The sequence below is a fragment of the Xyrauchen texanus genome, chromosome 25 (genome assembly GCF_025860055.1).
Source record: "Xyrauchen texanus isolate HMW12.3.18 chromosome 25, RBS_HiC_50CHRs, whole genome shotgun sequence".
Classification (NCBI taxonomy): Eukaryota; Metazoa; Chordata; class Actinopteri; order Cypriniformes; family Catostomidae; genus Xyrauchen; species Xyrauchen texanus.
In genome coordinates this window covers 6,231,507-6,250,062 of record NC_068300.1, presented here as the reverse complement: position 1 = coordinate 6,250,062, position 18,556 = coordinate 6,231,507, and the positions used below count along the sequence as shown (strand labels likewise).

The 18,556-nt window shown below is 39.3% G+C and overlaps 2 protein-coding genes and 1 pseudogene across 2 annotated transcripts in view; all 3 read left to right on the top strand.

Annotated features, from left to right (window-relative positions):
- LOC127618612 (zinc finger protein 239-like) overlaps positions 1 to 18,556 on the top strand; it is a 165,226-nt gene that overhangs the window by 13,779 nt on the left and 132,891 nt on the right. The gene's annotated exons all lie outside the window — the stretch shown is intronic.
- The window catches only part of LOC127618594 (zinc finger protein 271-like), a 167,141-nt gene that overhangs the window by 16,345 nt on the left and 132,240 nt on the right, over positions 1 to 18,556 (top strand). The window lies entirely within an intron of this gene.
- The window catches only part of LOC127618955 (zinc finger protein 721-like), a 46,001-nt pseudogene continuing 32,521 nt past the window's right edge, over positions 5,077 to 18,556 (top strand).

The following is an 18,556-nucleotide window of genomic DNA, read 5'->3' as shown; positions in this document are numbered from 1 at the left end:
ACTATTTATTTGTATGATACAGCTGCAAATAAGTATTTGAACACCTGAGAAAATCAATGTTAATATTTGGTACAGTAGCCTTTGTTTGCAATTACAGAGGTCAAACGTTTCCTGTAGTTTTTCACCTGGTTTGCACACACTGCAGGAGGGATTTTGGCCCACTCCTCCACACAGATCTTCTCTAGATCAGTCAGGTTTCTGGGCTGTCAGCTGAGAAACACGGAGTTTGAGCTCCCTCCAAAGATTCTCTATTGGGTTTAGGTCTGGAAACTGGCTAGGCCACGCCAGAACCTTGATATGCTTCTTACAGAGCCACTCCTTGGTTATCCTGGCTGTGTGCTTCGGGTCATTGTCATGTTGGAAGACCCAGCCTCGACCTATCTTCAATGCTCTAACTGAGGGAAGGAGGTTGTTCCCCAAAATCTCGCAATACATGGCCCCGGTCATCCTCTCCTTAATACAGTGCAGTCGCCCTGTCCCATGTGCAGAAAAACACCCCAAAGCATGATGCTACCACCCCCATGCTTCACAGTAAGGATGGTGTTCTTGGGATGGTACTCCTCATTCTTCTTCCTCCAAACACGGTTAGTGGAATTATGACCAAAAAGTTCTATTTTGGGCTCATCTGACCACATGACTTTCTCCCATGACTCCTCTGGATCATCCAAATGGTCATTGGCAAACTTAAGACGGGCCTTGACATGTGCTGGTTTAAGCAGGGGAACCTTCCGTGCCATGGATGATTTCAAACCATGACGTCTTAGTGTATTACCAACAGTAACCTTGGAAACGTAGGTCCCAGCTCTTTTCAGGTCATTGACCAGCTCCTCCCGTGTAGTTCTGGGCTGATTTCTCACCTTTCTTAGGATCATTGAGACCCCACGAGGTGAGATCTTGCACGGAGCCCCAGTCCGAGGGAGATTGACAGTCATGTTTAGCTTCTTCCATTTTCTAATGATTGCTCCAACAGTGGACCTTTTTTCACCAAGCTGCTTGGCAATTTCCCGTAGCCCTTTCCAGCCTTGTGGAGGTGTACAATTTTGTCTCTAGTGTCTTTGGACAGCTCTTTGGTCTTGGCCATGTTAGTAGTTGGATTCTTACTGATTGTATGGGGTGGACAGGTGTCTTTATGCAGCTAACGACCTCAAACAGGTGCATCTAATTTAGGATAATAAATGGAGTGGAGGTGGACATTTTAAAGGCAGACTAACAGGTCTTTGAGGGTCAGAATTCTAGCTGATAGACAGGTGTTCAAATACTTATTTGCAGCTGTATCATACAAATAAATAGTTAAAAAAATCATACATTGTGATTTCTGGATTTTTTTTTTAGATTATGTCTCTCACAGTGGACATGCACCTACGATGACAATTTCAGACCCCTCCATGATTTCCAAGTGGGAGAACTTGCAAAATAGCAGGGTGTTCAAATACTTATTTTCCTCACTGTAATTAATGACAGCTGACATTTACGTGAGCAAACAAGGTTTAAACATCAACTGTAACAAAATAAAACTGAAACGGATGGCTTTTTAACACATCTGTGTACAAATATGAAGGCTGTTTATTGGATAAATACAGGTAAACATCATATTATGTGACTACTTTACGAAGAGCTTACGAACTACTAGTTAAGTCTTGTCTTAAGAACAGTTGGTGCAACCAAATTAAGCCCCGAATTAGTTGCAAACTAACTAGCAGTTACTAATCCCTTAGTGTGAACTTTACGTGTCAAATTAAGTGAGACCTTATGCACAGTTGGTGCAACCCTACCCAGACACACACATACTGAATATAATGAATCATGAATACGGTTTTTAGAACTTTTATCCCGCAGTCCAGTAGGTGGCGGTAAAGCATCAAGAGCTGGTTTGCAAACCGCCAATGACTCCGAAGAAGAAGAAGAACTTATTTCGGTGTGGCGGGAATGCACCTATCGTTTGTTTCCCAACAAGATAAGTTTGTTAAACTGCCATAAAACACCCCAAAAAAGAAGAGGAACTTATTTCGGTACGTGCTCAATCTTTTATTTATATTTTTCGATGTGTATTTTTCTCTCTTTAACACGGGTAGGATGCGTTATCAACTTTTTGACTGTGTGTGTTTTTACAGGAATATAATTTTAAGCGGTATATGGATGAACTTAATCCTGGAATAGCGAACAAACATAGTGACCAATAAACCAAATGTAATTTTGACTGATGGTTTTTCAAACCTAACATGCTTCAAGATGACATAAGTTGCTTGAGAAAGCCAACATATTGTTATGTTACATAAACTTATTATTATTAATGCTATGTTTGTATTTTTCTGAGACTAAAATTTCAACAGCCTTACCTCCAAGAGAAGCTTACGAACTACTAGTTAAATCTTGTCTTAAGAACAGGTGGTGCAACTAATATATATTATTTATTTTTATTATAAATTGTCCTCCCTGCTCAGGAGGGGTGATGTAAATCACACAAAAACTGAAAGTACTCTTAAGAGAGAAGAGCGCTTGTGAAAGTAGAAAAAATGACTTCATTATTGATCTGTTTCTCACCACTTCTCATTTACTTCCATTGAATGGATCAACAGAGCTTAGATATTCTTCTAAACGTCTTCATTCAGTTTCTGCAGAAGAAAGTCATACACATCTGGGACTGCATGAGGGTGAGGAAATTATCAAATAACCCTTTAACATTCACTTATTTGTACAATGCATAAAATGAAGTCTTAGGACAAAGTGAAAATTTCGTCGTATGTGGAATAATGACATGGAGAGCTTAAATAATTTTCAAGTAATTGCATATATTTCATATTTTTGAAGTGATCTTGTTTTATTGTTATCATCGAGTTCCAGTCTTGGTTCAAGGTTCGGCCTTTCTCAAGCCAACATCAAAGTCTGTCTTGACAAACTTTTTTTTTTTTTCTAGTTCTGAAGTACTATGCAAGGAATGGCTCACATTCGCCCATAGGGGGGCGATACAGGCCACACCCAAAAGTCCCATTTTCAAAATTATTTCATTTCCACCCCAATTGTCCAATTCTTCTGAAACTTGGTGTACATGCCTCATTTCTCATGGGGAACAAAAGCCTCAAGGACCCATAATTTCCACCATGATAGATTTTCCTGTACCGTGAAAAGTTGGGAAAACCTTCTCCTAAACCATAGCTCCAATTGACTTGATATTTGGTTCCCATGTGAAGAATTTATGTCTTTCAATTTGTTACTTAGTAACAAAATGAATACAACACAAAATGGCTGAAAGGGGCGTATTTATGTAAATGTATACAATGCCTCAATATATATGTGTCAATAAATTAAATATCATTTTGACTGATGGTTTTTCAAACCTAACATTTTTCAAGACGACATCATTCTGAAATATTATGCAAAGAATGGCCCAAATTTGCCCTTAGGGGGCGCTACAGGCCATGCCCAAATGTCCCATTTTCGAAGTGATGTCATTTCCACCCCATTTTATTCAATTCTTCTGAAACTTAATATACATGCCTCATTTCTCATTGGGAACAAAAAAGCCTCAAGGATCTATAAGGTACGGCATGATGGATTTTCCTGTACACTGAAAACCTTTCTTTTAAGATTAAGTCAGAAAGACATGTTTTTTGGATTCCTCCATTGGGAGGGTTTAATCCCAACTATCTACTGATCAATTTTAAATGATTTGCCATTTTTAGGAGGAATTGCATTGCTGCTTGCAGCTATATTTTTATCTTATTGCGCAGTTGAATTTTTTTATACACTGTGCTAAGTTTAAGAGAACTTTAATATATGTGAATACACTCCACACCTGTGTTCCATCTGCGTTCTGTTTTACTATTCGTTGTGCAAGACACTGCTAATTTTTTTAAATAATTTCAATATTTATTAATGCATCTCTAGACACTTGTGTTCTGTTTCACCATTTGTTGAGCTGCATTGAGGGTTTTCACAAATCGACATTTTGATGAAGTTCAGGTTGCAAAGAGGAATTGATGCTATTTAGGCTCATAGCTCACTATGCACATTATTCCCTGAACTCTTGTCAGTTTACTGTGCACATATTTAGGGTATTAAGGCACCTTTCTCCTTATCATTAAATGCATGCAGGACTTAAACATTTTAAAGTCCTTTATACTGTTGCACAAATTCTGTTGCTTATATGAATTTAAACCATCAGCTTTGTACACAGCCAGGGTAAACTGCACCTTATCTTTGTGTTTGGATGCGTTTTGTGAATCAGATGCTGTTTTCTGTAGTCCTTCAAATAAATGCACTGATTCCCTGAGCTTGTCCCATCAGTCACTTGCTCGCGCTGCTGTTGTCCAACACTCGTTTGGCCGAACAAATGGTATTTCATGGATTTATAATAGAGACCCCTGGGCAACTGCCCAGTCAGCCCGGTTGTTAATCTGTACCTGCCAGTTCTCATTTTCTGCAAATAAATGCTCTAAATGACTATATTTGTATTTAGAATTTGGGAGAAATGTTATCAGTAATTTATAGAATAAAACAGACATTTTCATTACTGAAACAAATACCTATAAATGGTAAATCCAGAGAAACTGATCATTTTTGCTGTGATCTCTTAATTTTTAGGTGATGTCACTGAAGACAAAACTGATGGAGAGAGACGACAGGTTACAGGTTAAACATTCATTTCATCCTTAAAGTTGAGATTGTAATTTTTAAATGATGTGACGAATGGTACAGATGTGATTGTGTTGTGTTTGTCAGGAGCTGGAAAAGGTTTCCTGTCAATCTTCAGTGTGTGTGACTGATGGGACCTCCACAGAATGTCAGGATTCAGTGTGGAGCGGCAGAGATCAGTCCACACCACAGCGACTGCTGGACAAACTCTCTGAACAGAGATCCAGAGACACACAGGACTCACAGCTCACTTTACTCTGTTCTACTGACGGTAATCAGGGTGATCAAACCTCCACAGAGTCTCTGACTTCTGTCTGTAATGCTGGAGAACAGCAGATGCTGCAGACACCAGTGAAGATTGAAGTGAAGCTGGAGGAGATAAAAGAAGAAAACACAGCAGATGAACAACAGAGAGAAGATGATGATGATGATGATGATCAAACCTCCACAGAGTCTCTGACTTCTGTCTGTAACACTGGAGAACAGCAGATGCTGCAGACACCAGTGAAGATTGAAGTGAAGCTGGAGGAGATAAAAGAAGAAAACACAGCAGAGGAACAACAGAGAGAAGGAGATGATGATGATGATGATCAAACCTCCACAGAGTCTCTGACTTCTGTCTGTAAAGTTGAGGAACAGCAGATACCTGTGAAGATTGAAGTGAAGCTGGAGGAGATAAATGAAGAAAACACAGCAGAGGAACAACAAAGAGAAGGAGAAGAAGATGATGATGATGATCAAACCTCCACAGAGTCTCTGACTTCTCTCTGTAATGCTGGAGAACAGCAGATGCTGCAGATACCATTGAAGATGAAGATGTGTTCAGTGAAGCTGCTGGACTGCAGGAACCTGATGAAGATGAGAGAAACCACAGCAGTGAAACAACAGAGCGATGATGATTTTATTCCTTTTGGTATGTTTCTTATTATATTGTGTGATCCGTTCACAAGTGGATCTAGTTGTGTTCAGATTTCAAAGGGAAAGTCTCTGATTTCAGGATGGAATACATCAGTCATTAATCAGTTTAAAAAGTGCAGAAACATAAGAAAAAAGTGCTAAAAACGGTTGCACCATGTCTTTTAATTGGGGTCCCAAACACCAAAGGTGCTCTAATCATAATGTTTTTGTACTGATCTTTTCTTATTCTTTTTTCTGCCTTAAAAGTGTTTTTTCAGCAAAAACCATAAGTCCTAAACTTATGGGGCTTTTCCACTGCCCAGTACAACTCGACTCTGCTCGCTTTTGGGGGTTGTCCACTGTGGATAGTACCTGGTACCTGATTCTTTTTTTAGTACCACCTCGGTCAAGGTTCCAAGCGAGCCGAGCCGACACTACATGTGACGTCAAAACCCTGCAGATCACTGATTGGTCAGAGAGAATCGTCACTACAAGTGTCACTGTATTTGCTACACGGGACATCAACCCGCATTTAACATTTTGTTATGTTACAGCCTTATTCCAAAATGGATTAAATTCATAATTTTCCTCAAAATACTACAAACAATACCCCATAATGACAACTTGAAAGAAGTTTGTTTGAAATCTTTGCAAATGTATTAATAATAAAAAAACTTAAAATATCCCATGTACATAAGTATTCACAGCCTTTGCTCAATACTTTGTTGAAGCACCTTTGGCAGCAATTACAGCCTCAAGTCTTTTTGAGTATGATGCTACAAGCTTGGCACACCTATTTTTGGGCAGTTTCTCCCATTCTTCTTTGCAGGACCTTTCAAGCTCCATCAGGTTGGATGGGGAGCGTCGGTGCACAGCCATTTTCAGATCTCTCCAGAGATCAATCGGGTTCAAGTCTGGGCTCTAGCTGGGCCACTCGTGGACATTCGCAGAGTTGTCCCGTAGCCACTCCTTTGTTATCTTGGCTGTGTGCTTAGGTTCATCGTCCAACAGGACAACCACCCTTCGCCCCAGTCTTGCCATTCAGGCCAAAGAGTTCAATCTTTGTTTCATCAGACCAGAGAATTTTGTTTCTCGTGGTCTGAGAGTTCTTCAGGTGCCTTTTGGCAAATTCCAGACAGGCTGTCATGTGCTTTTTACTGAGGAGTGTCTTCTGTCTGGCCACTCTACCATACAGGCCTCATTGGCGGAGTGATTCAGAGATGGTTGTTCATCTAGAAGTTTCTTCTCTCTCCACATAGAAACGCTGGAGCTCTGTCAGAGTGACCATCGGGTTCTTGGTCACCTCCCTGACAAAGGCCCTTCTCCCCCGATCGCTCAGTTTGGCCGGACAGCCAGCTCTAGGCAGAGTCCTGGTGGTTCCAAACTTCCATTTTCTTCCATTTCCACAATCCTGTCTCGGAGGTCATCAGACAATTCCTTTGACTCCATGGCTCGGTTTGTGCTCTGACATGCACTGTTAACTGTGGGACCTTATATAGACAGGTGTGTGCCTTTTCAAATCATGTCCAATCAACTGCACCTGAGCTCAATTTTGAGTGTGATGGCAAAGATTTGGAATACTTGTGTACATGTGATTTTTTTTTTTTTTTTTTTAAATGTTTTTTTTAAAGCATATAACTGTTAATTAGAAGGACGCTGGTTCAAGCCCCACAGTCACCACCATTGTGTCCTTGAGCAAGGCACTTAACTCCAGGTTGCTCCGGGGGGATTGTCCCTGTAATAAGTGCACTGTAAGTTGCTTTGGATAAAAGTGTCGGCCAAATGTATAAATGTAAATGAATAGCCACACTGTGTGCAGGTGCCCTTTATAGCTGGGGGAAAAATAATCAATGTTATTCAGCTTTGGGGCAACATAGGTTAATAGCAAATATTAACTACTAATAAAATACTAGACAGATAACTAATAACAAAGCATGTAATCTACAGTTTTGATTTGCATGTCATGTAAAACTCAAACGCATGTATTGAGACAAATATTATACAAATTATACTTCGTCTAATTCATGGAATAGAAAATGGCAATTCTTATTAAAAATATTTTACAATATTTAATTTGCTGCTTCCATGAAGAATAATTCTGTTCACGTTTTCTTTCATTTTTATTGCCAGGAGAATATAACATACGATACGATAACATCCATTTATTCACATTTGATAATCCTGTTTGAAAATAGAAAATATGGGCTAGTCCATCGGCACATTTCAAGAATTCAAAGGTTTCGAGTCTTGACAGGTTTTGGTTTTTACAACCAGTGTAGGAGGTAATGTTCTAAAAGTAACACGTGTCACGTAATCAGATTACTTTTTCAAGTACCGCAATATTATTTATTTTAGACCATAATATCGGAGTTACATTTAAAAAAATAAAATAACACGTTGCTTTTGTACACCTCTACAGTTCCTGTGTTGCGAGAAATCAGGAGTACAAATGTGCAAAAAATCAGTAAACGCATTTAGGCGGAGGGATTATAAGACTAGTCTTCCACTGTCCACAACATGATACACAGGTGAAATACTCGCTCAGTTCATTGACTTATGCAGCCGACCTGCTCTGTGAGACAGCTCCCTGTAAGTAGGAGAATAGGATGATAAAAGCTGACTCTGGATTAGTGGCTCAGTGCAATGTACTACATCTATTGTGTACGCAGAGAAGACGTCTTCATTTCTAAAAAGATACAACATTTTTGTTTTATAATAACCATGTAGTTTGATTCATGAAACAAAAAATGTTTATGACATTTTTGTAGCAATAAAAATAATTTCATTCAAGTTGTATCAACTTGCATCTTTGAAGTTGTGGAGTCTGTACTCACCGTGGATCAACTCAAAACAAGCGTGCACTGAGAAAAATAATTTATTCATCAGACTATACTGGAAGCACTGTGTGTTTTGCGCTGTAGTTTCAACAGAGCTGGCTCATAAGAATCATTCATTTGTGTTCAACATCATGTTGTCTTTCTGTGACTGAGGCTAATTCAATCTAAATCATAATCATGAAATGCAGTTCCTGTATTAAATTAAATTGGTGTTTTAAAAACATGTCTTTAACATTTGTCCCTCTTATTGTGTTTTAGACCTGATGAAGGTGAATAAGGATATTCAAGAGCTGAATGAAGTGGATGAGAAATTTCAGAAAATTCATATTTTCAAAACTGGAGAAAATTATTTGAGTTGTTCAAAGACTGAAAAGAATTGCCCATCAAAAAAGTCTCAAAGAACTGCCAAAAATACTTTCACCTGCTCTCGTTGTGAAAAACATTTTACATATAAATTTCATCTTAAAACACACATGAGAGTTCACACAGGAGAGAGACCTTACACATGCCATCAGTGTGGAAAAAGTTTAACATCTGTAGGCCATTTTAAAGATCATCTCCACTGTCACTCTGGGGAAAGGCCATTTGAATGTGATCAGTGTGGTAAAACATTTGTTGTGGATACACACTTAAGAAAACACCTGGAAACTCACACAAATGAGAAGCCTTACAAGTGCTCAACCTGTGGAAAGAGTTTGACTCGATTACACAACCTGCAAATACATGAGAGAATTCACACTGGAGAAAAACCTTACAAGTGCTCACACTGTGGAAAGAGTTTCTCTCAGTTACCACACCTGAAAACACACGAGAGAATTCACACTGGAGAAAAACCTTACAAGTGCTCACACTGTGGAAAGAGTTTGACTCGATTACATGACCTGCAAATACATGAGAGAATTCACACTGGAGAAAAACCTTACAAGTGCTCACACTGTGGAAAGAGTTTCTCTCAGTCACCACACCTGAAAACACACGAGAGAATTCACAATGGAGAAAAACCTTACAAGTGCTCACACTGTGGAAAGAGTTTCACAAACTCACCAACCCTGAAATCACACGAGAGAATTCACACTGGAGAAAAACCTTACAAGTGCTCACACTGTGGAAAGAGTTTCACAAACTCTCCAACCCTGAAATCACACGAGAGAATTCACACTGGAGAAAAACCTTACAAGTGCTCACACTGTGGAAAGAGTTTCACTCAATCACAACACCTGAAAACACATGAGAGAATTCACGATGGAGAGAAACCTTACAAGTGCTCAAACTGGAAAAACATTGATCTACTTGGCAGACGCTTTTATCCAAAGTGACTTACAGTGCACACAGTGGTGGTGGCTGTGGGAATCAAGCCATCAACCTTCTGCTTACTATTTCTGTGCTTTAGCCCACTACGCGATCACCGCTTCACAAACCCTGAAAATACATGACCCCCCCATCTGCTGGCAGGTCATCACTGTCTACCTGGATGAGGGAGGGGACAAGGGGAAGGAAACGAAGTTTTTCTCACACTTTGAAAAGACTTTCACTCAGCCACAAAACCAAAAAATTTATGAGAGAATCCATACCGGAGAGAAACCACACCAATGCTCTTCATGTGGGAAGAATTTCAGCCAATTAAGTAATCTACATAAACATGGAAAGATTTGCCTAAGTAGTAGAGGTCTGCAGGGGTCTTAAAATTAAACCTGACCCGTACCCGAGATGGGTGGTCCGCGTCTTCCCAGCCCGAATGATACCGTCAGATTTTAAGCCCCGAATCCGAAATTGCTTAATATCTAATCGAGATTGTGATCTTTGAAAAATTAATTGTTCAGCTCTATTGGCAGCTAATCTTGCACACCAACAGCTCTTAGGTCCCAGTATGCTGTCCTGCATCTGCAAAACCTCTTCCCCCATTTTAAAGGGCACCTATTATGGAATTTTGAAAATTACCTTTCGTGTAGTGTGTAACATTGATTTAAGTGAACAAAAACATCCTGCAAAGTTTTATATATGAAAGTTCACCGTAAAAAAAGTAATTGTCTCTCAAAAGTAGGAGTCGCCTCTTGAGTCAGTTTAATGAATCGTTTTTCCAATGAGTCATTTTCCTTTTCGTTGTGACATCAAGACGAAAAGTTATCAAATTGGCCGCGCCCACTCACGCAGACACCAGGGAAAACTTTAAAACATCATGTCGACAACAAGACGCTGTGTTCTGAAGTGCGTATCAAAAGCGACCTTTTTTTCACTGCCCAGGGACGAGCATGTGAAGAATCAGTGGCTAGAGTTTATATTTACAACTATACCACACAAGTATAGCCCGAACCTTGTGCTGTGTTCGCCTCATTTTAATGACGATTGCTTTACGAACATGAATGCTTTCAAGTGTGGATTCGCGAGCCGGTTGATACTGAAGGAAGGTTCAGTACCAAGTTTATTTGGATCAGCTTCCTCCTCCGAATCCCAACTTGTTAGTATTATTATTAATTGTTGCTTTTATGTGTTTTTTAGCATGCTTAATAAGTATTTGTGTGTGTTGTGTAAGTTACGCAGTAACAATGTCAATTTTTTTGAAATATGTGAAATGTTTGTCGATGTTATTGGAGTTTTCATAAAGAATAGAGCAATAACTTGTAGTAATGCAGTGCTTTATCAATATGTTTATGCGTTGGGCTAACGCAAACAATAACTGATTGGGTGTTTACCACCGAACTTTGGGCTATGATCGCTAACATAATATGACTGGGTCATCTGACCAATCACCGCAGATTAGCGTCACTCAAAGGAGGGGTTTGGAAAAATGAGTCGTTGAACGAATCATTTGGGAGTTGGTGAGCAAATCGGGTAAACATAAATGCATATTATAAGACAACAAAAGTGTTTTTTGTCATTGCATGCATGTAAAACTGTTGTTGGGGACTCCTAAAACAATATTAGGAACATTTTAAATGCCATAATAGCTGCCCTTTAATGATAAGATAAATAATACAATATTTTGTTAAACTGATTATTTCAAGTGTATATTGACTTGCCTGCTGTGTGTTAACATACTTCTGAAGTCATTATTAAATCCAATCATTCATAATTTGAGGTTGTGTCTAGTGTTTGAATTGACTAAAATTAGTGTTGGGCCTCATGTACTCCGATAGGAGACAAAGGCAGGCCTACATACAGTACAGCCATAAATCCTGACATCAGCCTGTAGGAACACTCAAAGCCTGATAACACAAAACAAAGGGAGTCCAAACAGACTACAGATCCCATCAAGCCTTGCTCACTTTACACCTATATATGTAATTGTGAAGGATTGAACTCTCAACTCCTGTTAGATGAAACACAACAGAACACACCCTTCAACCATGACATCATCGAGAGTATAATACCTCAGAGATTCTTCTAAGCTTTGCTTCCAGCGACAGTATGCACCACGTGTAATTGCAGCCCTGCGTCTCCCAGGTGTAGCCTCGTTGCCCAAGGAAGTAACGTACATACCTGAACTTTGGCCATACAATCTCCATCTCGCTGGATGAGCCGAGATTTCTCTGTGTTCCAACGAGTACACTGACGGATCCGAAGGAGGCCGCTGAGCAATCCGTGTCTCACCCTTTTTCCTGCAGATATTAAGATGATTTCTCTTCCTTCAACCGAGTCAACTTCGCCGATATGTCCGCCAACCCTCAGAGAATCAGCCGCTGTACCGCCCACCGACAGAGCAAGGAAACGTCCTACCGTCATCACCCGAGCTTAACCGAGTCAAAGTGAAACGACAGAAGAAGCACACATTCTACCCACGTCCTCACGCAACACAAGTAAAAGGTTTACGTCTGGGCAGAGATGGATATAGTGTGTTATATTGTGTATCAAGTAGGGTTGCAGTGGTATACCGGTTTCATGGTTTACCATGGTATGAAAATTGATGGTTTTCATATTATGTACATTTGCTTATCTATGGTATTGAGAAAAAAATGCAACCGGACGGAGAATCTCACCTGCACATCTCCTTTCCTCCTCGACTGTCAGACTTGTCAACTTGCGCAACACACACATGCAGTGCAGAAAATGTCAGAGAGAGGCGAGGGGGTCTGACTTAAGTGAGTGTGTGTTAAAGTAGTGTTTCTCAACTGGTGGTCTATTTGGACTGGGTCGTGGACAGCAGGGAAAGAACAATGCCATGGTTCTCCCATTGAAGATATTTTGGCAGCCGCGGCAGATTTAATGATAATTTCGCAATCAGCTAAAGGATTCTCATCTGCACTTTCGCACGAGTGTAACTAGCTCGCGATCATGATCTGCTCTTCTCTCTGGTGCGCGCAACAACCGGGCTTCCCTCGTTATTATGGAGCACAGACCTCAAAACTGATGTGACCAATTTAAATTCTAGTGAGACTTTTCTAGTTTAAAGCGTTACAGAGGAAGTCAAGTCAAATCTCTCAAAAAGAAAGGAACCCCTGACATGCCAAACAGCACTGAGGAGGAAAATTCAATATACATCATTATAAATATACATCGATTTTTCATGAGTAAAAGTAACTGTTATATTTTGACACAATTTTATAGTTTCATGTGGAGTGGTGGTGGTGTAGTGGTCTAAGCACATAACTGGTAATCTGGTAATCAGAAGGACGTTGGTTCAAGCCCCACAGCCACCATTGTGTCCTTGAGCAAGGCACTTAACTCCAGGTTGCTCCGGGGGGATTGTCCCTGTAATAAGTGCTCTGTAAGTCACTTTGGATGTAAATGTGACATAATCTAAAGGTAGAATCTACACTCACCTAAAGGATTATTAGGAACACTATACTAATACTGTGTTTGACCCCCCTTTTGCCTTCAGAACTGCCTTAATTCTACGTGGCATTGATTCAACAAGGTGCTGAAAGCAGTCTTTAGAAATGTTGGCCCATATTGATAGGATAGCATCTTGCAGTTGATGGAGATTTGTGGGATGCACATCCAGGGCACGAAGCTCCGGTTCCACCACATCCCAAAGATGCTCTATTTGGGTTGAGATCTGGTGACTGTGGGGGCCATTTTAGTACAGTGAACTCATTGTCATGTTCAAGAAACCAATTTGAAATGATTCGAGCTTTGTGACATGGTGCATTATCCTGCTGGAAGTAGCCATCAGAGGATGGGTACATGGTGGCCATAAAGGGATGGACATGGTCAGAAACAATGCTCAGGTAGGCCGTGGCATTTAAACGATGCCCAATTGGCACTAAGGGGCCTAAAGTGTGCCAAGAAAACATCCCCCACACCATTACACCACCACCAGCAGCCTGCACAGTGGTAACAAGGCATGATGGATCCATGTTCTCATTCTGTTTACGCCAAATTCTGACTCTACCATCTGAATGTCTCAACAGAAATCGAGACTCATCAGACCAGGCAACATTTTTCCAGTCTTCAACTGTCCAATTTTGGTGAGCTCTTGCAAATTGTAGCCTCTTTTTCCTATTTGTAGTGGAGATGAGTGGTACCCGGTGGGGTCTTCTGCTGTTGTAGCCCATCCGCCTCAAGGTTGTGCGTGTTGTGGCTTCACAAATGCTTTGCTGCATACCTCGGTTGTAACGAGTGGTTATTTCAGGCAAAGTTGCTCTTCTATCAGCTTGAATCAGTCGGCCCATTCTCCTCTGACCTCTAGCATCAACAAGGCATTTTCGCCCACAGGACTGCCGCATACTGGATGTTTTTCCCTTTTCACACCATTCTTTGTAAACCCTAGAAATGGTTGTGCGTGAAAATCCCAGTAACTGAGCAGATTGTGAAAACTCAGACCGGCCCGTCTGGCACCAACAACCATGCCACGCTCAAAATTGCTTAAATCACCTTTCTTTCCCATTCTGACATTCAGTTTGGAGTTCAGGAGATTGTCTTGACCAGGACCACACCCCTAAATGCATTGAAGCAACTGCCATGTTTGGTTGATAAGATAATTGCATTAATGAGAAATTGAACAGGTGTTCCTAATAATCCTTTAGGTGAGTGTATTAGACCTCATTTTATATGAACAGTGGCATTTTTAGTTAAAGTTTCAAGATGCGTTTCATCTAGTATATTTAGTTTTTCATAAATACCATCATTTGTTATTATTATTACTATTATTTAAGACTAGCTACACTGACCTAACCATGGCAACAAGGGGCCTTTCCTCCTGTGTAATATGTATGTTCTGTTTGAATTATGTTATAAATTAGGAAACAAATGGGATAATAATGGGCTCATATAAGTAAATATGCTCATCAATTTTTAAAAGGGGGGGAGAGAAAACGTCTTGTCGCTTTTGTTGACGTCAACAACAAAAATCATGTCACTTGATACATGTCCTTGTACTTGAAAACCATGAACAAAACTATGCAACATAAAAGGAAATGCGACCCAGGATATATTAAAAACAGGTTATGGTTTTTCTATGGTGGGTCGCCACTTGAATGAATCATTTCAGGTAATCGACTCTTTTGAATTAATAAAATTGTCTTACCAGTTAATGGCACAACTGATTCAATTCACAGGTTACAGACTAGTTCGGTTGGCTCGCCATCAGAGGTGGGTAGTAATGCGTTACATTTACTCTGTTACATTTACTTGAGTAACGTTTTGGGGGAAATGTACTTTAAGAGTATGTCTAAAAGTGGGTACTTTTTACTCTCACTCAAGTAAATTTCTAATACATACTTCTTTACAATGTGTGGCGTTACTGTCATTACATTATTGGGTTTAATTTGAACTAATGTGTAATTTATCGAGAGATTATTGAATGGGACTTTTATGAGAGCGGAAGTTTACAGCTGCGCGTGATGAGACTGTCAAGGTGCAGAAACTTCAATAAATAAATCTTCCTTCTGTTTGTCATTTTTAATATATACTGTGTGTTAATATAAAGAGTAAACAAGTTTGATCAAATAAAGAGTACATTTTAAAATCTATCTGTATGTTTTGTCTATATGTAATATTAATCAAGTAATGATTTGTCAAAAAGTTATTTACTACATTCAGAATCAAATAAAGCATTGCAGGAGTGAAGGAAGCAGTGAACTCCCAGCTCATACGTCTTCCCCGTGGTGGATTGTGGGAAATTATCCATCATCGACTGTACTTGAAATGTACACTTGAAATTAGAGTGCATTGTGGGTAAGAATGAGTGAACAAAATTAGGGAAGGAGTGTCTCACTCAGAATTCAGACACTCCTACAAAATAGCAAAAATTTGAAATAGTGCACTATATAGTGGATGGGGGCGGTTTCAGACACAGCGAGTGTTCCACGATCAGGGTTGGTGCCCTACGTAGGTTGTGTACTCTGCATTTAGAGAGCGGCGGTACTGCTGTACAGAACTAATTATCTAAATACTGTAACTACACTGAAATAAGAATCCACACAGGACTTTAAAAGCTATGAAATGGCGAAAGGAGGCATTATATTTCAGCATTATATATAATGTCCTTGTGGGACATTTTCATGTTTTCACTGTAATAATTATTAGAAATGTTTCCAAACCTCTCTTCATATTGACACATTCATCCAGATCTGACAAGAGGCCTTAATGGGATAGTTCACCCAAAAATTACAATTCTCATTATTTACTCACCCTCAAGTAACCCCAGATGTGAATGAATTTCTCAGCTCTGTAGGTCCATACAATGCAAGTGAATGGGTGGCAACATTTTAAAGCTAAACAAACAAACAAACATAAATTAGCATAAAAGTAATCCATAAGACTCTAGTGGTTAGATCAGTATCTTCAGAAGCGATGTGATAGGTGTGGATGAGAAACAGAGAAATCACTTTCACATTCCTCGTGTTTTTGGTGTTTCACATTCTGCGAGGGGCGCCGGGAAAAATAGCTCTCAAATTTTTGTTAATTTCTCACAAAAGAGAAAAGGACACTTCAGGAAGGTCTTTGTATTAATTGAGAAAACATGTTTGTGCGTGTGGATTTACAGTACTGTGCAGAACTTTTAGACACTTCAGTAAAATAATGTAGAGTAAACAATGTTGTCCATCTTGATCGTTTTTGACCGTGCCACCCCTTCAGCTATGGTGCTGCCCGAGGCAACCACCTAATTCTCCTGTGACTAGTAACGGCCTTGTATGTAAGCATCAAAAGGTTCAGTGGCCATCCAATGTTGTATGGGACTGCACGGGACAGGACGCTCCTTCTGCTGACATGAGACACATGTAGCATATTTGGGACAGTTTAGTTCTCTGTTCAGTGAAATTTAAAATACATTTCTCTGTTTATCTCATTAAAAATGAGTTGTGATGCTGTGAATAAGGTTTTTTGTCTGATGTCACTAATGTAACTGTAATAAGGTTTTGATCATTTAATCACCAGGGGCCGGTTGCACCAGCTATACGTAAATTACGACTTAGCCTAGTTGTGACGTAAATGGGCACTTAGTAACAATTTATGCACTACTAAATATTTGAGTATTGCACCATTAAACTCGGGTAGGACATAACTCTACATATAAACTAAATATTTATAAATGATTAACGATTGGAATAAAAAAAGCAGACTGATATTTTATGGCATCATTGAGCTCATGTTTTACGTGACATCAGTCCTTTCGACATACAGTATGATGTTGATATTTACACTCGTTTACATTTGAGAGAGAGAAAAATAAAACAAACTTTTATGCTTGAAGCAGATCTAATGGTGCAGTTTTCAGGGTGTGTCGCCCGGTGTCAAGTGTCAACACATTCAAAATATATATATGATATTAAAATGAACAAATGTCTATTTTTCCAGACTGTTGTATCAGTATTTTTTTATTTATCACCTCTTATTTATTTCAGATACAGTTCCTATATATTGTTATTTACACAGGGCAAATATACTATTTATACTTTTATTACGCTTCGTATTTTAATGGGGATATAATTAATGACAGCTGACAGTTACGTGAGCAAAAAAGGTTTAAACATCAACTGTAACAAAATAAAACTGAAACGGATGGCTTTTTAACACATCTGTGTACAAATATGAAGGCTGTTTATTGGATAAATACAGGTAAACATCATATTATGTGACTACTTTTAGAACGTTTATCCCGCAGTCCAGTAGGTGGCGGTAAAGCATCAAGAGCTGTTTTGCAAACCGCCAATGACTCCGAAGAAGAAGAAGAACTTATTTCGGTGTGGCGGGAATGCACCTATCGTTTGTTTGCCAGCAAGATAAGTTTGTTAAACCGCCATAAAACACCAAAAAAGAAGAGGAACTTATTTCGGTACGTGCTCAATTCTTTTATGCATATTTTTCCATGTGTTTTTTTCTCTCTTTAACACGGGTAGGATGGCGTTATTAACTTTTTGACAATGTGTGTGTGTGTGTGTGTGTGTGTGTGTGTGTGTGTGTGTGTGTGTGTGTGTGTGTGTGTGTGTGTGTGTGTGTGTGTGTGTGTGTGTGTGTGTGTGTGTGTGTGTGTGTGTGTGTGTGTTTATCACTTTGTGGGGACCAAATGTCCCCATAAGGATAGTAAAACCCGAAATTTTTGACCTTTTGGGGACATTTTGTCGGTCCCCATGAGGAACACAGCTTATAAATCATACTAAATTATGTTTTTTGAAAATGTAAAAATGCAGAAAGTTTTCTGTGAGGGTTAGGTTTAGGGGTAGGGTTAGGTTTAGGGGATAGAATATAAAGTTTGTACAGTATAAAAACCATTATGTCTATGGAAAGTCCCCATAAAACATGGAAACACAACAAGTGTGTGTGTGTGTGTGTGTGTTTACAGGAATATCATTTTAAGCGGTATATGGATGAACTTAATCCTGGAATAGTGAACAAACATAGTGACCAATAAACCAAATGTAATTTTGACTGATGGTTTTTCAAACCTAACATGCTTCAAGATGACATTACTATTTTGGCTTACCTCCAAGAGAAGCTTAAGAACTACTAGTTAAATCTTGTCTTAAGAACAGGTGGTGCAACTAATATATATATTATTTATTTTTATTATAAATTGTCCTCCCTGCTCAGGAAGTCTGATGTAAATCACAAAAAAACTGAAAAAGAACTCTTAAGAGAGAAGAGCGCTTATTTCATTTCATTTATTTATGTATTCTCTTTTCATGATAATGCAACACGAAATGCCACAACAGCAATTTAACAAATCCAACATACACAACAAAAATACATTCCATGACAAAAAGAACAGGAGTAGGAAGAAGAAAAAAAAAATCTTATAAACTCCTACCCCA